The sequence below is a fragment of the Lithobates pipiens genome, unplaced genomic scaffold, assembly GCF_037356315.1.
Source record: "Lithobates pipiens isolate NorthernLeopardFrog02 unplaced genomic scaffold, aLitPip1_a1.2 Scaffold_16, whole genome shotgun sequence".
NCBI classification, from domain to species: domain Eukaryota; kingdom Metazoa; phylum Chordata; class Amphibia; order Anura; family Ranidae; genus Lithobates; species Lithobates pipiens.
The window spans coordinates 619,325,282-619,343,342 of NW_027507748.1; the positions used below are offsets into that span (position 1 = coordinate 619,325,282).

The 18,061-nt window shown below is 47.8% G+C and overlaps 1 protein-coding gene across 1 annotated transcript in view; it reads left to right on the forward strand.

The window, feature by feature from the left end:
* Positions 1–245: 245 nt before the first annotated feature.
* Positions 246–18,061, forward strand: part of TEX26 (testis expressed 26) — a 149,043-nt gene continuing 131,227 nt past the window's right edge. The window contains exon 1 of the mRNA XM_077484092.1: positions 246–320. The gene's annotated coding sequence lies outside the window, so the exon portion shown is untranslated. The remainder of the gene's footprint in view (positions 321–18,061) is intronic.

Consider the following 18,061-nt stretch of genomic DNA (forward strand, 5'->3'; position numbering starts at 1 on the left):
CTCCTGGTATTTTCAGAGTCCTGCAGCAGGAATGGTAAGTCTGCATTTTTGCAGCAACTCTTTTAAAAAAAAATAAAAAGAGATCTGACTGTCTGTTCTCCCAGTGGCCACTGGAGGCAGTGTGCTGTTTAATCTTGCTGTGTACTTCTTAGTTTGTGTGGGCTGCTGTGTCTCCTTCAGCCACTAGAGGGCGCAGGCTCACTTAATATGGCTTATTTTTATATAGGCAGGAAGTGGAAGGGCGGCCATGTTGCCATGAGGTTGACAGCTTCAGTAAGGCCACTTGAGACATAACACCAGCCCATGGATACTAGTGAAGTGTGAGTACTTACTATGGGAGATCTGTGTGGCCAGACAAGTCCTGATTATATACTGCTTAATCTGGGGTGCCTTTACAACTGTAAGTCGATACACTCCTAGAAGTGCACTTTAAAGTGTCAGGTCTCCAGAATACTGTGCATTTGGCAAAAAAATTGTATGGGGGCTAGTGCAGTTGAACAGGTGCGTAACTGGAAACATCAGAATAATGTGCATTTGTCTGCAGGGGCTTACTTTTAGGCTGAAGCAGGAAAAGACTGCATGACATGCACATGCTAAACTAGTAAAAACTAGTATGGGGCCAAGTGCAATTGGGCAGGTGCAGCATAGTATACATGCTTGCAAGCTTGTTGCCTAAATGCATGCTTGAATAAACACGGTTTGCATAGATGTTGCATACGTACATGTGGCATAAGCACATGTTTGGTGTACTTGAAGGAGGTCTGTCTCCAGAATAGCATGCATTGGGTCTGCCGGAGCTTAGTTTTGGGGTCCCTTTTCACACTTGCGCAACTTGAAACTTGCGCATTTTGGCCGCACCTTTGATGCGATTTTGCAGCAATGTGAAGCAGTGCCTATGTAATCCTGAGGTCTATGGACCTCAAGTTACGCCAAGGTCAGACCGGAGTGGTGCTGGGGCTGCTTTTGAGGTCACTGCGACTTGATGTGAAGGGTATTCATTGGAAATCATGGGGTGCAACTTGTCAGGAGACTTTGCAGTCCCAAGTCACAGGACAGGTCACACAGGTGTAGAAGAGGTCTTAGGCTGTTGAAGCAGCATAGAGGCTGCATTGGATGCCTATGTACTTGGCTAATCCTGACTAACTGGCTTACTTGCATAGAACACAAGCCTGCATAGGCACATGTTGCAGAGGGCGATGCCCCATGGCCCATCCGCCCAGCATGCAGCCCCCCCAGGGCTGGCTGCGACCGCGCATTTGCGCGGACGTGTGTTGCATAGATGCAGGTTTTTATAAGCATACGTTTGTACAGACGTGTTGGCATAAGTGTGTATGCATGTTGCATAAATATACACGTTTGCGTGGATGCATGTTTTCATAAACACATGGTGCATAGACACATGTTTGTATAGATGCATAGTGCATAAACAGGTTTCATATACGCATGCTTGCTTATTCCATAAATGCATGTGTCCATGAGCGCGTATTACATAAGTGCGTTTGCATGGACACGTGCTTTCTTGTTTTGCCTAAATGCATATTTGCTTAAGCACATACCTATATTCTTCCATAAACACATTCTTCCATAAATGCATATTGCCTAAATTCATGCTGGCATGTTTTCATTTGTACTGCATACATATATATGCATAGTTTAAACTGTATACATATGTGCTTATTTGCCTAGGACTACATACATATCAGTTTTTTTGCTAGGACTATATTAGGGTTGCACCGATGCTTGTGTCGGTATAGGTGCCGATACAGAGTATTTGCACAAGCATTGGTACTCATGTAAATGCACGATACCTGAAACCCATACTTTCAGGCTTGGTTATTTGAGCTGTCAGTGGGTTTTCCATGTTGACAGCTGAAATGTTAAAGAAGTCCGGTAATTGGAGTTGTCAAAAAAAAAAAAAAAGCAGCCGGCAATGTTTATTAACAACATTGCTCAGCCCTGAAACACTAAAATTAAAAGAAACATTGTTTCTTTTTGTATCTTTCTGTTTCTTCATCTACAGATCAAAGGGATGAACAAATGTTCCTCTGTTTAACCCCTTATTAACTCATAATTTACTCTAATCCGCCTTAATTAACTCCCTATTCTCCTCCATGTAATTATTATTTTCCTGCTTTTTTTTTTTTTATAAACGATAAACAATGAAAACTTTTTATTTTTTATTTTATTAGTGAATATTTTTACACATATATATTAACATATATTTATACATTTCACATTCAAAAAGGCTGAGAGCTGAAGTGAAAACAAAACAGTTGCGGTAGGTATCGGTAACTGGTATCAGCAAGTACTATAAAAAAGAAAGTATCGGTACTCGTAAAAAAATGGTATCGGTGCATCTCTAGTCTATATACATATGTTCTTATTTGCCTGACTATATACATACGTGCTTATTTGCCTTGGCATACATACATATGTACTTATTGCCTTGAGCTTCATACATAGATGCATGAATTTCAAGAATACTTGTGTATCTGCATACTTGCATACCTACGGGGTTGTATAGCGGTAGACCAACATTGTCTAGGCCCGCATCCTTGTGGAACTGCGTATTAGTTTATCTAATACAGTCACTTTATTATGTATCTGTTAGACTAGCCAAATGACTTTGAAGGGTGAGGCAGGTACACTGTCCTCAGGTTCAGTGGTCTGGCAATGTTCACGTCTCTGGTTGGACCAATGGCATCAGAGGGTTTGTGCCACTGTGGCGCCTGATCTTGGATCAAGCCTGGTTAGTACTTGAATGGGAGCCTGCCCAGGTTTCCCTCCTAAGTGAGGGAGGCATCTAAGGGAGCAGTCTGAGGGAATTTGCTCCTTTCTTAGTCGGGTCAATCTTGGCCTTGCGTTGGGTCTTGGAGCAAAAGTTATGGGCTCATTATTGTAAAATAATTAGATGGTAGCAGCTTCAAAACTGAATAGGCACATAAGGTCTATCTTAAGATCTCAATCTGCTGGGCATCCTTCTGTTTCAGATAGGCCTGTTCAGCGATGACCTCTCTGCAAGAGGTAGTTCGTTATCGTTATCGGCCGATTTTTCGTTCTTGCTCTTCTGTAGTGGTTGTTGTCTGCGTGCCCTGACCGCAGTATACACCGCTATATTCACCTATATAGCAAGCTATATTTCTCTTTTTTAATAGAGCTTGCAGTCAGTGGTAGGAGATTGTGGGTGCTGTCTGCGTGCCCTGAACCCAGTATACACCGCTATATCCATCTATATAGCTAGCTATCTTGCTCGTTTTAAATAGAGCTTGCAGTCAGTGGTAGGAGATTGTGTGTGCTCTGAACCCAGTATACACTGCTATATCCACCTACGTGGCTCTTCTCTAATTGAGCCATCTGCAGGAGTTGGTGGCTGTTGTGTGTGCCTCCAGCACAATATACACTACCCAATTGCTGGTTTTCCCAAATCCCTTCAGGCCATTACAATGTCTGGAAGCCCAGCAAGGAGAGGCAGACAGGCGCGAGCCGATAAAAGAGGGCAAGCAGGCTCTGTGTCTAGAGACAACAGTGCTGGTCATGGACGCGGTGCATCGTCATCATCAGCACATGGCCATGGGACACGCTTGTCCTTCTTTTCGGCAGCTGGACATGTTGAGCCGCAACATGCCAACGACTTGGTAGAGTGGATGACCAAGCCCTCTTCATCCTCCTCATCCTCTCTCACCCAGGCTCAGGGTACTAGCAATGCTGCTGCCAATGCATCGTCTTCCCTCGTCTCAATGTCCTCATCAGTGACTCCTTCCCTAGACCCACCACGTCCTCCTGAGGAGTCTCCTGAACTCTTTGAGCACAGTGTTGGGTACATGCTCCAGGAGGATGCCCAGTGTTTTGTAGGCTCTGATGATGATACTCAGCTAGAGGAAGGCAGTAGCGTGAATGCAGAGAGGGGATGCTCAAGAAGGACAGCAATCTGGCAGTCATGTTCCACAAGCTGCAGCATACTACCAGGTTTGCTCCAGCGATGAAGAGGGAGGGGATGATGAGAGCACTGACTCCACATGGGTGCCTGGTAGGAGAGAGGAGGAGGAGGAGGAGGAGGCACATGTCCAATGAGGCAGGATGCCCTCCGGGGGCCAGCTTAGGGGCAGCACACCGACTGAATCACACCGCAGAGCTCCGCCTGTGCAGGGCGCTGCCTCTGCATGTTATTCTAAAAGTTCTTTGGTGTGGGCCTTTTTTTGAGAAGAGTGCATCAGATCGCACCGCTGCTATTTGCATATGTCTCAAGCGTATCTCGCGTGGCCAAAACATCAGCCACTTGGGCACCACATGCTTGACCAGACATATGTTGACCTGCCATGCAGCTCGTTGGCAAGCGTACCTCAAAGACCCACACCAAAGAACAAAGCGGACCTCTCCTTGCTCCTCATCAGCTGGGCTCTCCAACCCCACTAGACCTACAGTCCTCTCTGAAACCTGCTCTGAGAGGAATGAAGCTGTAGAATTAGGTGTGTCACAGCCAAGTGCTTCCGGGCACTCTGCTAGCAATACACCCACGTCCGATTATAGCAGGCAAATGTCCCTGCCCCAGCTGCTGGACCGGGCGAAACAAGTTCACTCCCAGCCATCCACATGCCCAGCAGTTAAATGCTAGCTTGGCTAAATTGCTAGCACTTCAACTGCTGCCTTTTCAGTTGGTAGACTCGGCCCCCTTCCGTGAGTTTGTACAATGTGCGGTTCCTCAGTGGCAGGTCCCCAAACGCCACTTTTTCTCACGGAAGGCGATTCCGGCTCTCTACCGGCATGTGGAAGGCAATGTCCTTGCCTCGCTGGACAGGGCGGTCAGCGGTAAGGTGCATATTACCGCTGACTCATGGTCCAGCAGGCATGGACAGGGACGTTACCTGTCTTTCACGGCCCATTGGGTCACTCTTCTGGCAGCTGGGAAGGATGAGGGACAAGGTGCAGTAGTGTTGGAGGTTGTTCCACCACCACGCCTCCAAAATGCTACTATTGGTTGTGACACACCTCTCTCCTCCACCCCCTCCTCTTCTTCTTCCTCCATGGCCTCTTCCAGTGCTCTGTCCTCAGAACCAGCGGTGCTCTATAGGCGTTCCAGGGGCTACACAAGTACGCAGGCAAAACGATGCCATGCCGTGCTTGCGCTGGTTTGTTTGGGGGGACAGGAGCCACACTGGGGCGGATGTTTTGTCAACTCTGCAGGGGCAGCCCGAGAGGTGGTTGACGCCACGCCAGCTTAAGCCAGGAATGGTGGTTGGTGACAATGGCACCAACCTCCTCTCCGCCCTCCGACAGGGACAACTGACCCATGTGCCCTGTGTGGCTCACATCCTTAACCTGGTGGTTCTGCGGTTCTTGGGCAGGTACCCGGGCTTACAGGATGTCCTGAAGCAGGCCAGGAAAGTCTGTGTGCATTTCCGCTGATCATTTAATGCCTGTGCTCGGCTGGCTGAGCTCCAAAAGGAGTTGAACCTGCCCAAGAACTGCCTTATATGTGACATGCCCACCAGGTGGAACTCAATGTTGGCCATGCTGCAGTGGCTGCACACGCAGCAGAGGGCCATCAATGAGTACCTGTGCGACTACGGCACCAGGACAGGGTCAGGGGAGCTCGGTTTTTTCTTACCACACCAGTGGGGCATGATCAGGGATGCATGCACTGCCCTGTTACCGTTTGAGGAGGCCACAAGGATGGTGAGCATTGACAGTGCATGCATCAGTGACACCGTACCTCTTGTCCACCTCCTTGGAGCATACGCTGCATGGAACAATGGACAGGGCACTTGAGGCAGGAAGAGGAGGACTTCCTTGCCTCTCAAGGCCCCCTTTATCCAGACAGTGTTCCTGCTGTGCCACCCATCACACAGGAAGAGGATGAGGAGGAGGAGGAAGATGATTGTGTCAGCATGGAGGTGGAGGCTGGCACTCAGCATCAGCAGCAGCAGCAGTCTTGTAGGGATGATTTACAGTCCCAAGAAACCCGTGGACTTGTACGTGGCTGGGAGGAGGTAGCTGTGGATCATGTTGTCCTCAGTGACCCAGAGGACTCCGGACCGAATGCCTCGGCTAACCTACGCTGCATGGCCTCCCTGATCCTGCAAAGCCTGCGGAAGGATCCTCGTATTCTTCGGAACAAGGAGATGGACCATTAATGGCTGGCCACTCTCCTTGATCCAAGGGTAAGGTTGCCAACCTTATCTTGCCGTCGCAGAGGGAGCAGAGGATGAGACATCTCCGGGAGGCCTTGCAGAAAGGTCTGTGCAACGCGTTCCCAGAGACTGGGAGGTTACAAACTCCTGGTCCTGGACAACGTGTTGCTGAGGCATCGGTCAGAATGAGCGGTGGAGAAGGTGGCCGTCTGACTGATGCTTTCAGACAATTTTTTAGTCCGCAGCCCCAAGGTATGATCGGTTCCAGCAACCATCGCCAGCGTCTGATTTACATGGTGCAGGAATACCTAGGGGCAAGGTCAGACTTGGACACCTTTCCCACCGAAAATCCTCTGGCTTACTGGGTCCTGAGGATGGATCACTGGCCAGAGCTTGCACAGTATGCAATTGAGCTACTGGCCTGTCCTGCATCCAGCGTTCTTTCGGAACGCACCTTCAGTGCTGCTGGTGGCTTTGTTACCGATCACAGTGTGCGCCTGTCCACCGAATCAGTTGATCGACTGAACTTCATCAAGATGAATCAGTCTTGGATCACCCACAGCTACCAAGCACCTGAAGCTGATGCAACCGAATATTTTTTTTTGAAATATCGCATCCCTTCAAGACTGCCTATGCTGATGCTGAGTGACTGTCCTGTTATGTTGATTGTCTATCCTCTTCCTCCTCCGCTGATATGTTGGAAGAACATTTTTGGTTCTGGGTGATGCCATCAGCTCAATTTTTCTGCCCCTGTTTAACAGGGGCGTTTAATTACAATTTTTGATGCAATGCTTTGATGCAATGCTTTGCAGCAGGGCTAATTCCTGCACTAATTCCTGCCCCCCCCCCCCCCCGGTGCCAGCGGTGGTCGGTTTTCGTTCAGAAGCGATCCGGGATGAGGGGGCGGCCATTCATTCATGGCCACCCCCTCTCGATCGCTCCTGACGAATGGAAGTGAGGCGTGACATCACTTCCTCTCCTGTAATGTAAACACAGGAGAGGAAGTGATGTAATCTCTCCTCCGTGTCGGTATTTTTCGTTCCGGCACCGAGGAGAGAGGATCGGTGAGTTGCACCAACACGACACTTCACAGTAGAACATGCCAGGCACACTCACACCCCCCCTTCACCCCCCGATCACCCCCCCCCAATCACCCCTGCCCCACCAGTCACAGTGACACCAATTGCATTTTTTTTTTTTTTTTTTGCATTGGTGTCATTTGTGACTGTAATAACTGTTAGGGCAGTTAGGGTTAGCCCCCTTTAGCTCTAGGGTACCCCCCTAACCCCCCCAATAAAGGTTTAACCCCGTGATCACCCCCCGTCGCCAGTGTCACTAAGGCTGGGTTCACATTGCAGCGGTTTATGAGAACGGATGTGATTCGCACCGCACTGCAAATCACATCCGATCTCTGTGCGATTCGAGTTCAGCCATACAGATAGTATGGCTGAATTCGCGCCGCACCCGCCGCAAATTCGCACGGGACCCTTTTTGGTCCACAGCAGAATCGCACTGCGATATGCGAACTGATCTGGGGGTGTCATTAACATTTCACTGACACTCCCAGCAGTTCGCATAGGGCAGTGTGAACTGCCGCCGGGAGGCATGCGATGCGGGAACTCGCCGCGGATTCGTGGCGTTCCCGCATCGCTCCAGTGTGAACCCAGCCTAATAAGCGATCGTTTTTCTGATCGCTGTATTCGTGTCACAGGTGACGCTAGTTAGGCAGGTAGGTATTTAGGTTCGCCGCAGCTTTTTATAGCGCCAGGGACCCCCATATACTACCGCATAAAGCCCCCTGATTGCCCCCTAGTTAACCCTTTCACCAGTGATCACCATATAACTGTTACAGGTGACGCTGGTTGGTTAGTTATTTTTTTATAGTTTCAGGGCACCTGCCATTTATTACCTAGTCTCACTAGTGTACCCCAAAATTTAGGGGTGTCTACTTTCCAAAATGGGGTCATTTGGGGGGGGTTTGTGCCATCTTGGCATTTTATGGCCTTCAAAACTGTAACGCCCTTAGAAAGCCTGAAGACGGTGCTTGGTTTTCGGGGCTCCGTACGCGGCTAGGCTCCCAAAAAGTCCCACATATGTGGTATCCCCGTACTCAGGAGAAGCAGCAGAATTTATTTTGGGGTGTCATTTCACATATGCCCATGGCATGTGTGAGCAATATATAATTTAGTGACAACTTTGTGAAAAAAAAATTAAAGTTTGTAATTTTCCCGCAACTTGTGGCAAAATATAAAATATTCCATGGACTCAACATGCCTCTCAGCAAATAGCTTGGGGTGTCTACTTTCTAAAATGGGGTCATTTGTGGGGGTTTTGTGCCATCTTGGCATTTTATGGCCTTCAAAACTGTAATAGGTAGTGAGAAGTGAAATCAAAAATTTACGCCCTTAGAAAGCCTGAAGGCGGTGCTTGGTTTTTGGGGTCCCGTACGCGGCTAGGCTCCCAAAAAGTCCCACATATATGGTATCCTCGTACTCAGGAGAAGCAGCAGAATTTATTTTGGGGTGTCATTTCACATATGCCCATAGCATGTGTGAGCAATATATCATTTAGTGACAACTTTGTGTAAAAAAAATAATTTTTTTTTTTTTGTCATTCAATCGCTTGAGGCAAAAAAATAAAATATTCAATGGGCTCAACATGCCACTTATAAATTTCCTTAGGGGGTCTACTTTCCAAAATGGGGTCATTTGGGGGGGTTTTGTACTGCCCTGCCATTTTAGCACCTCAAGAAATGAGATAGGCAGTCGTAAACTAAAAGCTGCGTAAATTCCAGAAAACTTACCTTAGTTTGTAGATGTGACAACTTTTGCGCAAACCAATAAATATACAGTTATTGACTTTTTTTTTACCAAAGACATGTGGCTGAATACATTTTGGCCTAAATGTATGACTAAAATTGAGTTTATTGGATTTTTCTAATAACAAAAAGTAGAAAATATCATTTTTTTTCAAAATTTGCGGTCTTTTTACGTTTTATATCGCAAAAAATAAAAATCGCAGAGGCAATCAAATACCATCAAAAGAAAGCTCTATTTGTGGGAAGAAAAGGACGCAAATTTTGTTTGGGTACAACATTGCATAACCGCACAATTACCAGTTAAAGCAGCGCAGTGCCAAATTGTAAAAAGACCTCTGGTCATTGACCAGCAAAATGGTCCGGTCTGAAAGTGGTTAAATGACGTTATTTCCGTTAAATGTCATTTTGTGCAGTGACTGTTCTAAACACAGGAAACACTTGGCATTTCACAGGCATACTATAGACACCCCCCAGGAACGATATTTAAAGGAATATTTAACTTTTTTTTTCACTTTAATCATCATTAAAATCGGTGCTCCCTCCAAAACGCCTGTTTTTAAAACTTTTTTTTGCATTGACCCATGTCCCCTGGGGCAGGAGCCAGGTCCCCAAACCATTTTTAGGACAGTATCTTGCATATTAGCAGTTAAAATTAGCACTTTTAATTTCGAACGTTCGAGTCCCATAGACTTCAATGGGGTTCTAACGTTCGTACGAATTTGGGGTCCGTTCAAAAGTTCTGGTGCGAACCGAACCGGGGGGTGTTCGGCTCATCCCTATTCACAGCTTATATAATTGACTTTTAATTTACTCAGAGGCTAATTTACAGTGTGGTAGCATAACACAGGTGGCAGACCAAAACAGTGTATTGGTACTACAATACAGATAAATACTTCATAATAAAGGTGTTTTGCACATGACCACCTCTACACTTATATTATAGATGGACAAAAAAAATGACCAGCCACCAGTGCCAGTTTACCTCTGTGCCTTGCTGTACCGGTATCTTTGGTTTGAATCCCAACTAGGACACTATCTGCATGAAGTTTGAATGTTCCTCCTGTGTTTCCATGGGTTTTTTCCCCACACTCCAAATACTGTACATGCTGGTAGTTGAATTGACTCTTGTTTGAATTGTCTCTACTATGTGTGTGCATGTATGTATTGCAAGTGAAATATGGACCTTAATTTGTAAGTTGCTTGAGGGCAGAGACTGAATGTCCAGTTTGTAAGGGAGTGTTTAAAAACATTTAATAGCCAAAAAAGTGAAAAAAAAAAAAAAACACACAAACCTCGTAGCAAGTATGCTAAAAAAAAGCTATTTCCTGTGTAAGTGTAGTGCTACCCCTGTAGTAGCCACTGGATAGGATGAGTCTTCTGTTCCTCGACCTTCTCAAGATCCTCAACCTCTCTGACACATCAGATTATTATTATAATACAGGATTTACATAGCGCCAGCAGTTTGCACAGCGCTTTACAACATTCAGTGTACAAACATACAATATCACATGAATTCACAGTGAGCAGTGGTAAAGTTCAATCTATGTAGTGCTAAAACTTTACTGCCAGTGCGCATTTATGGGGGTGATGGTAGTACTTGGCTGACTGGGTATGCACTGGCCAAAAGAAAAAAAGGATAGTAGAGAAGGGGGCAGTAGAACAAAAGGGCCTTACAAAATAATTATTAGGGAAGGGGAAGTTCTTGCATTTTTGCCTCTGTCAGCTATCATTGGGGACTTTTAAGAGCATCAGTGCCCTTAATGACAGTGCCAGTTTACCTGGCCAAGAGAGTCCAAAGCATATCTAGAAAGATGCGGGTGAATCGGTCTGGCTGGGGATCCCCTTAAGGATATTAGGGGGCGATTGTGGATTTCTGAATACCCAGCAGATCTAACACTCTTTCGATGAGCTTACTCTGAGGCCGCGTACACACGGGCGGACTGTTCGCCCAACCTTGTCCGCTGAACAGTGTTTGGGCGGACAGTCCGCTCGTGTGTGGGCTTTCAGCGGAGAGTTTCAGCGGACAGTTGGACGGACAAAGTCTTTCGGAAATTCCGAAAAACTGTCCGCTGAAACTGTGTTTGAGCGAACAGTCCGCCCGTGTGTGGGCTTGTCCGCTGTACTTTCGAAATGAGCGGACTGTTCCCGCTCGGAAAGTCCGCCCATTTCGAGCGCGTGTACAGGTAGGCGGGGCCCGCGAAGGAGACGTCGCGGGCTCCGCCGCCTGGAATGGGCTTAAAGGGGAACCCCAACGCCGAAAAAAATCGGCGTGGGGGTTCCCCCCAAGTCCACACCAGACCCTTGTCCGAGCACGCTACCCGGCCGGCCAGGAAAGGGGGGCGAGCGAGCCCCCCCTCCTGAGCCGTACCAGGCCGCGTGCCCTCAACATGGGGGGTGCCTTGGGGAAGGGGGGGCCGCGCGGCCCCCCCACCCCAAAGCACCTTGTCCCCATGTTGATGAGGACAAGGGCCTCTTCCCGACAACCCTGGCCGTTGGTTGTCGGGGTCTGCGGGCGGGGGGCTTATCGGAATCCGGGAGCCCCCTTTAAGAAGGGGGCCCCCGGATACCGGCCCCCCACCCTATGTGAATGAGTATGGGGTACAATGTACCCCTACCCATTCACCTGTGAACTAAAGTACAATAAAAAACACAACACAGAGAAAAAATATTTTATTGCACAGCTCCGGGGGTCTTCCGTCTTCGGGGGTCTTCTCGCCGGACTCCTCCGCTATGTGTGTGTAGCTCTTTTGCTAGCGGAGGAGTCCGGCTTTCTTCCTCCCCGCCGCCGGCCTCTTCTCCCGACTTCGGGGGTCTTGTCCCCCTCTTCGGTTCTTCTGCCGGGCCACCGCGCCTTCTTATAGCTCTTTTACAGGCGGTGGCCCGGTCTTCTGTCGCCGTCTTCCGTTCTTCTGTCGCCGCCTTCGGTTCTTCTGCCGGGCCACCGCGCCTTCTTGTAGCTCTTTTACAGGCGGTGGCCCGGTCTTCTGTCGCCGCTGTCGTCGCCGCCGCCTTCCGTTCTTGTTCTTCTTCTTGTTCTTCTTCTTCTCCTGGAGATGTTGACTCGACGAGCTCTCCGGCCGGAATGCCAGAGCCGCGCTGTGCGGTCACTTATATAGTGACAATGGGGCGGTGTCACATGGTATATGTCACATGGGTTGGTCACATGGGTTGATGTCACATGGGGACTATGACATCGTAAGGGGGCGGGGTCACCATGTGACCAACCCATGTGACATATACCATGTGACACCGCCCCATTGTCACTATATAAGTGACCGCACAGCGCGGCTCTGGCATTCCGGCCGGAGAGCTCGTCGAGTCAACATCTCCAGGAGAAGAAGAAGAACAAGAAGAAGAACAAGAACGGAAGGCGGCGGCGGCGGCGACGACAGCGGCGACAGAAGACCGGGCCACCGGACCAGGCGCGGTGGCCCGGCAGAAGAACCGAAGAGGGGGACAAGACCCCCGAAGTCGGGAGAAGAGGCCGGCGGCGGGGAGGAAGAAAGCCGGACTCCTCCGCTAGCAAAAGAGCTACACACACATAGCGGAGGAGTCCGGCGAGAAGACCCCCGAAGACAGAAGACCCCCGGAGCTGTGCAATAAAATATTTTTTCTCTGTGTTGTGTTTTTTATTGTACTTTAGTTCACAGGTGAATGGGTAGGGGTACATTGTACCCCATACTCATTCACATAGGGTGGGAGGCCGGTATCCGGGGCCCCCTTCTTAAAGGGGGCTCCCGGATTCCGATAAGCCCCCCGCCCGCAGACCCCGACAACCAACGGCCAGGGTTGTCGGGAAGAGGCCCTTGTCCTCATCAACATGGGGACAAGGTGCTTTGGGGTGGGGGGGCCGCGCGGCCCCCCCTTCCCCAAGGCACCCCCCATGTTGAGGGCACACGGCCTGGTACGGCTCAGGAGGGGGGGCGCGCTCGCTCGCCCCCCTTTCCTGGCCGGCCGGGTAGCGTGCTCGGACAAGGGTCTGGTGTGGACTTGGGGGGAACCCCCACGCCGATTTTTTTCGGCGTTGGGGTTCCCCTTTAAGCCCATTCCAGGCGGCGGAGCCCGCGACGTCTCCTTCGCGGGCCCCGCCTACCTGTACACGCGCTCGAAATGGGCGGATTTGCCTCCGCCTTACGTGGGCGAGTCCGTTCATTTCAAAAGTTGAGCGAACTGTTTGCCCAACCTTGTTCGTCAAACAGTCCGCTCGTGTGTGGGCAAGTCCGCTCATGCAAATTTTGAGCGGACTGTTTGATGAAACTGTTTGCCGAACAAGGTTGGGCGAACAGTCCGCCCGTGTGTACGCGGCCTCAGTCTCTTTCCTGATCAGAATGGATACGCTGAAGCAAGCCTTAGTGGACAATTTTTTTTTTTTTGGAACACCTACCATCTGTTGTTAGGCTTGTCTGAGGGGCCCCTTTGATAGACAACCCCACCTCTCAACTGCAACTAATTGCACTCCCTGTGGACTAATACTGCTCTCCAGATCTTTCAGCATTAAGCAAGCCATACATTGCACTATTTTTTTTCCTTCAACCACAGACAGTGTTGATGGCAGAATCCCAGGGCTGGACTGAGAATAAAATCCAGCCCTGGAAATAATGTCATACCAGCACCATAGCATTATTATACAAGCCCAACAACATAGCGTCATTATTTTATTGTTCATGAAAGGGAAAACCATGCATTCTAAAGCACATTTAAAGAGGATAGAGATTAGAGATTAAGAGCAAATTTCAGTTAAAAGTAGTAAAAGTGGCGCAATCATCAAGGGGGACAATTGGGAGTGTGGGTGGGGGGGGGGGGCGACTCTGGTGACCAGAGACCACTTTTCGCAGGAAGAATACACTAAGGTAAGGGGGGGGGTTACTGATGTAAGGGGGAAACATTTATATCAGTGCCCCCTTACATTATTGTATTTACTCCCCTCTTACATCAGTGACCCCCCCCCCCCCCCTCAGACTGGCCAGGTGGTGCTGTCACTGACCTCCTCTCAAGTGCACCTTGCAGGGCTCAGTCAGTCGGCTCCAGCTTGATGGCTCCGGTTTTCCTATAGTCTCCTCTCCACAGTCCACACATGTCTGACTTCTCCTATGACCCCCATCCCGGCGACACTCCCCCTCTTGACTCCTCTCCAGAATCCCCCTCAGAAACTGCAGACATGATATAAGACAAGAGATGGTTAGAGGCTATGGGCATAGTACAGGAGATGGTCAAAAGGTGCGAGCATGGTACAGGAGATGATTAGAGACTGAGGATATGATAGTAAGATGGTAAGAGAATGTAGACATGATACAGGAGATGGTCAGAGACTGCAGACATGATACAAGAGATCAATGCAGCCTCACTGTGCCCATCATTGCAGCCTCTTGCCATTATGGTTGCAGTGACATCAGTACGCAGTTGGCCCTTGCGCATGCGTGAGCGTCCCTTTTGTGCAGTATATTTAAGCCACTGTCGGGTTACATACATAGCTGCCACGGCTCCGTTTTTCAGTAGATATGAACGGTATTTTGAGCAACTTCACAGACAGGTACTGATTACTTTTCACATATCGCTAAACTTTATTTTACTTTCCCTTTTGTGATTTGTTTATTACTCTTGGAGATTACATATCTCTTTATCTGTTATCTGCACAGGAATACTTCCTGGATTGGAGGATTAAATATGCCCCCTATCTTCTGCAAAACAGATTTATGAAACTACATTCCCTGAGAGTTGTAAACATCTCTTTCTACCCCGCGGTATGTGCCCGTCTGTGCATTGTCTCTTTTCTTTGTAAAAAAAATAACCCCTTCCTTTTTTTGTTTGGACAGTATATATATATATATATGTGTGTGTGTGTGTGTGTGTTAATGTATTCACATGCATGTATATATATTTTCCAGAAAATTAAAAATATTTTTTCTACTTTTAATATTTAGTTTATCCTATTTAGGTCCCTCCTGACTGATTGATTTTGCGGGATCCTCGCTGGTAATACTGGGAGTGTGGGTCGGAAAATCTTTTGCATAACATCATTCTAGCTGTTGGCTAATTTTTCAGTGATCATGTGGGATATCAGGTGGATTCCATTTGATATAAGACACCTTGTTTATATGCATGATTTTCATTTGCTGCTATGTGTTTCTTCACTTTAAATCAATGCAAGTCTATTAATCGTGTTCTAATGTTTGATGCATATGCTTTTTCAGACTTCTGACTCTATATGCTTGAATTAAAGAGGAAGTAAACCCTGATGAGTTTACTTCCTTTCATTCCCTGCAAAGGCAAAGCATAATGGACTACTATGCTCAGTGCGCCTGCGCGCCGCTGTCTACGGCGCATGCGCCATAGACAGCGGTGCCTGTTTTCGGGCAAATATCTCCTAAACCATATAGGTTTAGGATATATTTCTTGGACCTGCAGGTAAGCCTTAATCTAGGCTTACCTGTAGGTCAAAGTGGTTTGTAAGGGTTTACAACCACTTTAACCCCTGAGGAAGGGCATTAAGCCAGAAACGTTGGGTCAAGTAAAAAGAGTTGCTTCATATGTGTTTACATCCATCTACCACATCTCTCCTCTGACAGGGGGGACTGTGCCGATCGATTATCAGCACAGCCCCCCCGAGGATGCCCTCACTGGACCACCAGGGATGCCCAGCAACAGGTATGCCCCCCCTAGACCACCAGGGATGCCAGTCAGTGCCCACAATGGATGCCAATCAATGCCCATAATGGATGCCGATCAGTGCCCACAATGGGCATCACTGATTGGCATGCATTATTATTTGGCACTGATTGGCATCCATCCCTATACAGTACTGTACACTACAATGCCCATCCGTGCCGCCTATCAGTGCCCATCCATGCCACCTATCAGTGGGGATTGTTTCTTCTTTATATACCTGGGATATGGTAACTGAAAACTTATTTTTCTGTGAATGTGAGATCTCTTTGTCAGGCAGGAACTCCAACTTGTGAGTGGGGTAGTTTATTTTGGCAGGGGTCAGACTTCTCACATATGCAACTGGTCCATTATTCTCTTGAAATTAGCACCCCACCAGAGAGATAGAGAGAGAGTTCTGTTATTCTGCGCTTGCCCAACCCTATGTGCAGGTGATATTTAAAAACAAAGTAAAAAAAAAAAAAGTGTAAATGCAGCTATCTCCGGCCAAATTGCATACACAATAAAAAAATAAAAAAAACAAAAAAATAAAAACACACACATTCTGTGATATTGGGGGTGGTTTAACTCAAGTGTAGCACCCATTAGCGAGACCAATCGATACCAGAAATTCAATTTCCGGGCTTTTTGACCCACTTTTATTAAAGAAAGAAAATGTCCATTGATAATTCCCACACAGGGGTTTCAATTTCACAGCAGTAATAAATGAAAAATACCAAGCCACCTGGCTTTATGGTCAGCTCTGCTGCTCAGGCTTTGCTTCAGCCCTCTTGATTATATCAGAATTACTGTACCTCAGCACTCTTTTCCAGCTTCCTTGCTGTTCCAGCCCACAGGCTTTGACCCTCTGTCTGCTCTGACAAACAGAACTGTGTAGACATGCACACTTCTCACTTGATTCTCCCTTGCTTTCCTGGACTCCTCGGGAGGGTGGAGCTCAGAACCATGGTCAGGTGTCTAGAAATAGTCCAACACACACCTGACCAGTCAGTGTGCTGGCGAGTCCCAAAATCTGGACCCAGGACTGGGGATTTCATCCCACCTGGATCGCTACAAAATCCCCGGGCTCCAGGTCCCAAAACAGATTTTAGTAAATGAAGAAACTGAAAAGTCAGCTTCCTCCTAATCTTGCAAGCCCCATGGAGCCCCTCAACCCGCCTGGTTGAAAATTCTGGGTACATACACTGGTGGGGTACCACACAACCACATATCCCCCCCCCCCTTGTTTGGACCCGGAGGGAGAAACACCTGCACCCACCATAGCAGTTGGGACACCTCTGTGCTGGCCATCAGCCACGTAACACATGATCAGCATATTACAAACCATCAGCATATAATTGTCAAATCGTACACAAGGTAGTTGAAAGAATACTCCTCCATAATACATCCTGAGAACACAAGGTAGTGGCCTATGAGTATAAAACATATGCATCGTTGGACGCGTTTCATGGCAATGAAGCCACTCTTCAGGGGCGAATGCGTAATAATATAAAATCTGTAGAAGTGACATTTCTCCCATGTGAATTTTAACCCTTCTTCATGTAGTCTCTACAGTACCTTTTCCAGTCCCTCCTCGTGTTAGCGCGCTTCCGACCCACGGCTGGGCACTTAAAAAGCAACGTATGGGTACGTGTTTGTGCCCAGCCGTGCCATTCTGCCGACGTATATGTGCAGGAGGCGGTCCTTAAGTGGTTAAATGAGATGCATGTTTCCATGCATCTCCATCTCTAAATCTAGTATATAAAGGGGGTTTCAGTACTATGAATGATACTTTGAATGAGACTCAACAAGTAACACAAGGTAGTAAGTATTGCGTTGATTGTCTAAAACACACATGACATGCAGCAGCGGATACATAGTGTTTAGTAAACACATGATCAGCATATTGCAAACCATCAGCATATAATTGTTAATCGTACACAAGGTAGTTGAAAGAATACTCCTCCATAATACATCCTGACAACACAAGGTAGTGGCCTATGAGTATAAAACATATGCATCCTTGGACGCGTTTCATGGCAATGAAGCCACTCTTCAGGGGCGAATGCGTAATAATATAAAATCTGTAGAAGTGACATTTCTCCCACGTGAATTTCAACCCTTCTTCATGTAGTCTCTGCAGTACCTTTTCCAGTCCCTCCTCGTGTTTCTCAAGAGTGTTCCCGAAGACAATGATATTATCAAGATACACCAATACCTCAATCGGGTTCATGTCTCCTACGGTATATTCCATTAGCCAATGAAAGGTTGCAGGTGCTTCTGAGAATCTTTGGGGCAGTCTGTTGGATTAGAAAAACTGCAGTGGGCAAATGAAAGCAGGCTTCTCCCTGTCTTCTGGGTATGTGAGAATTTGGCAACACTTGCTTTTCGGATATAACACGCTGAACCACTAATAGGCACTGCAGAGTGTTCTCTATCTGTGAAGTGGTGTATTGGTCAAGAATTGTTCTCT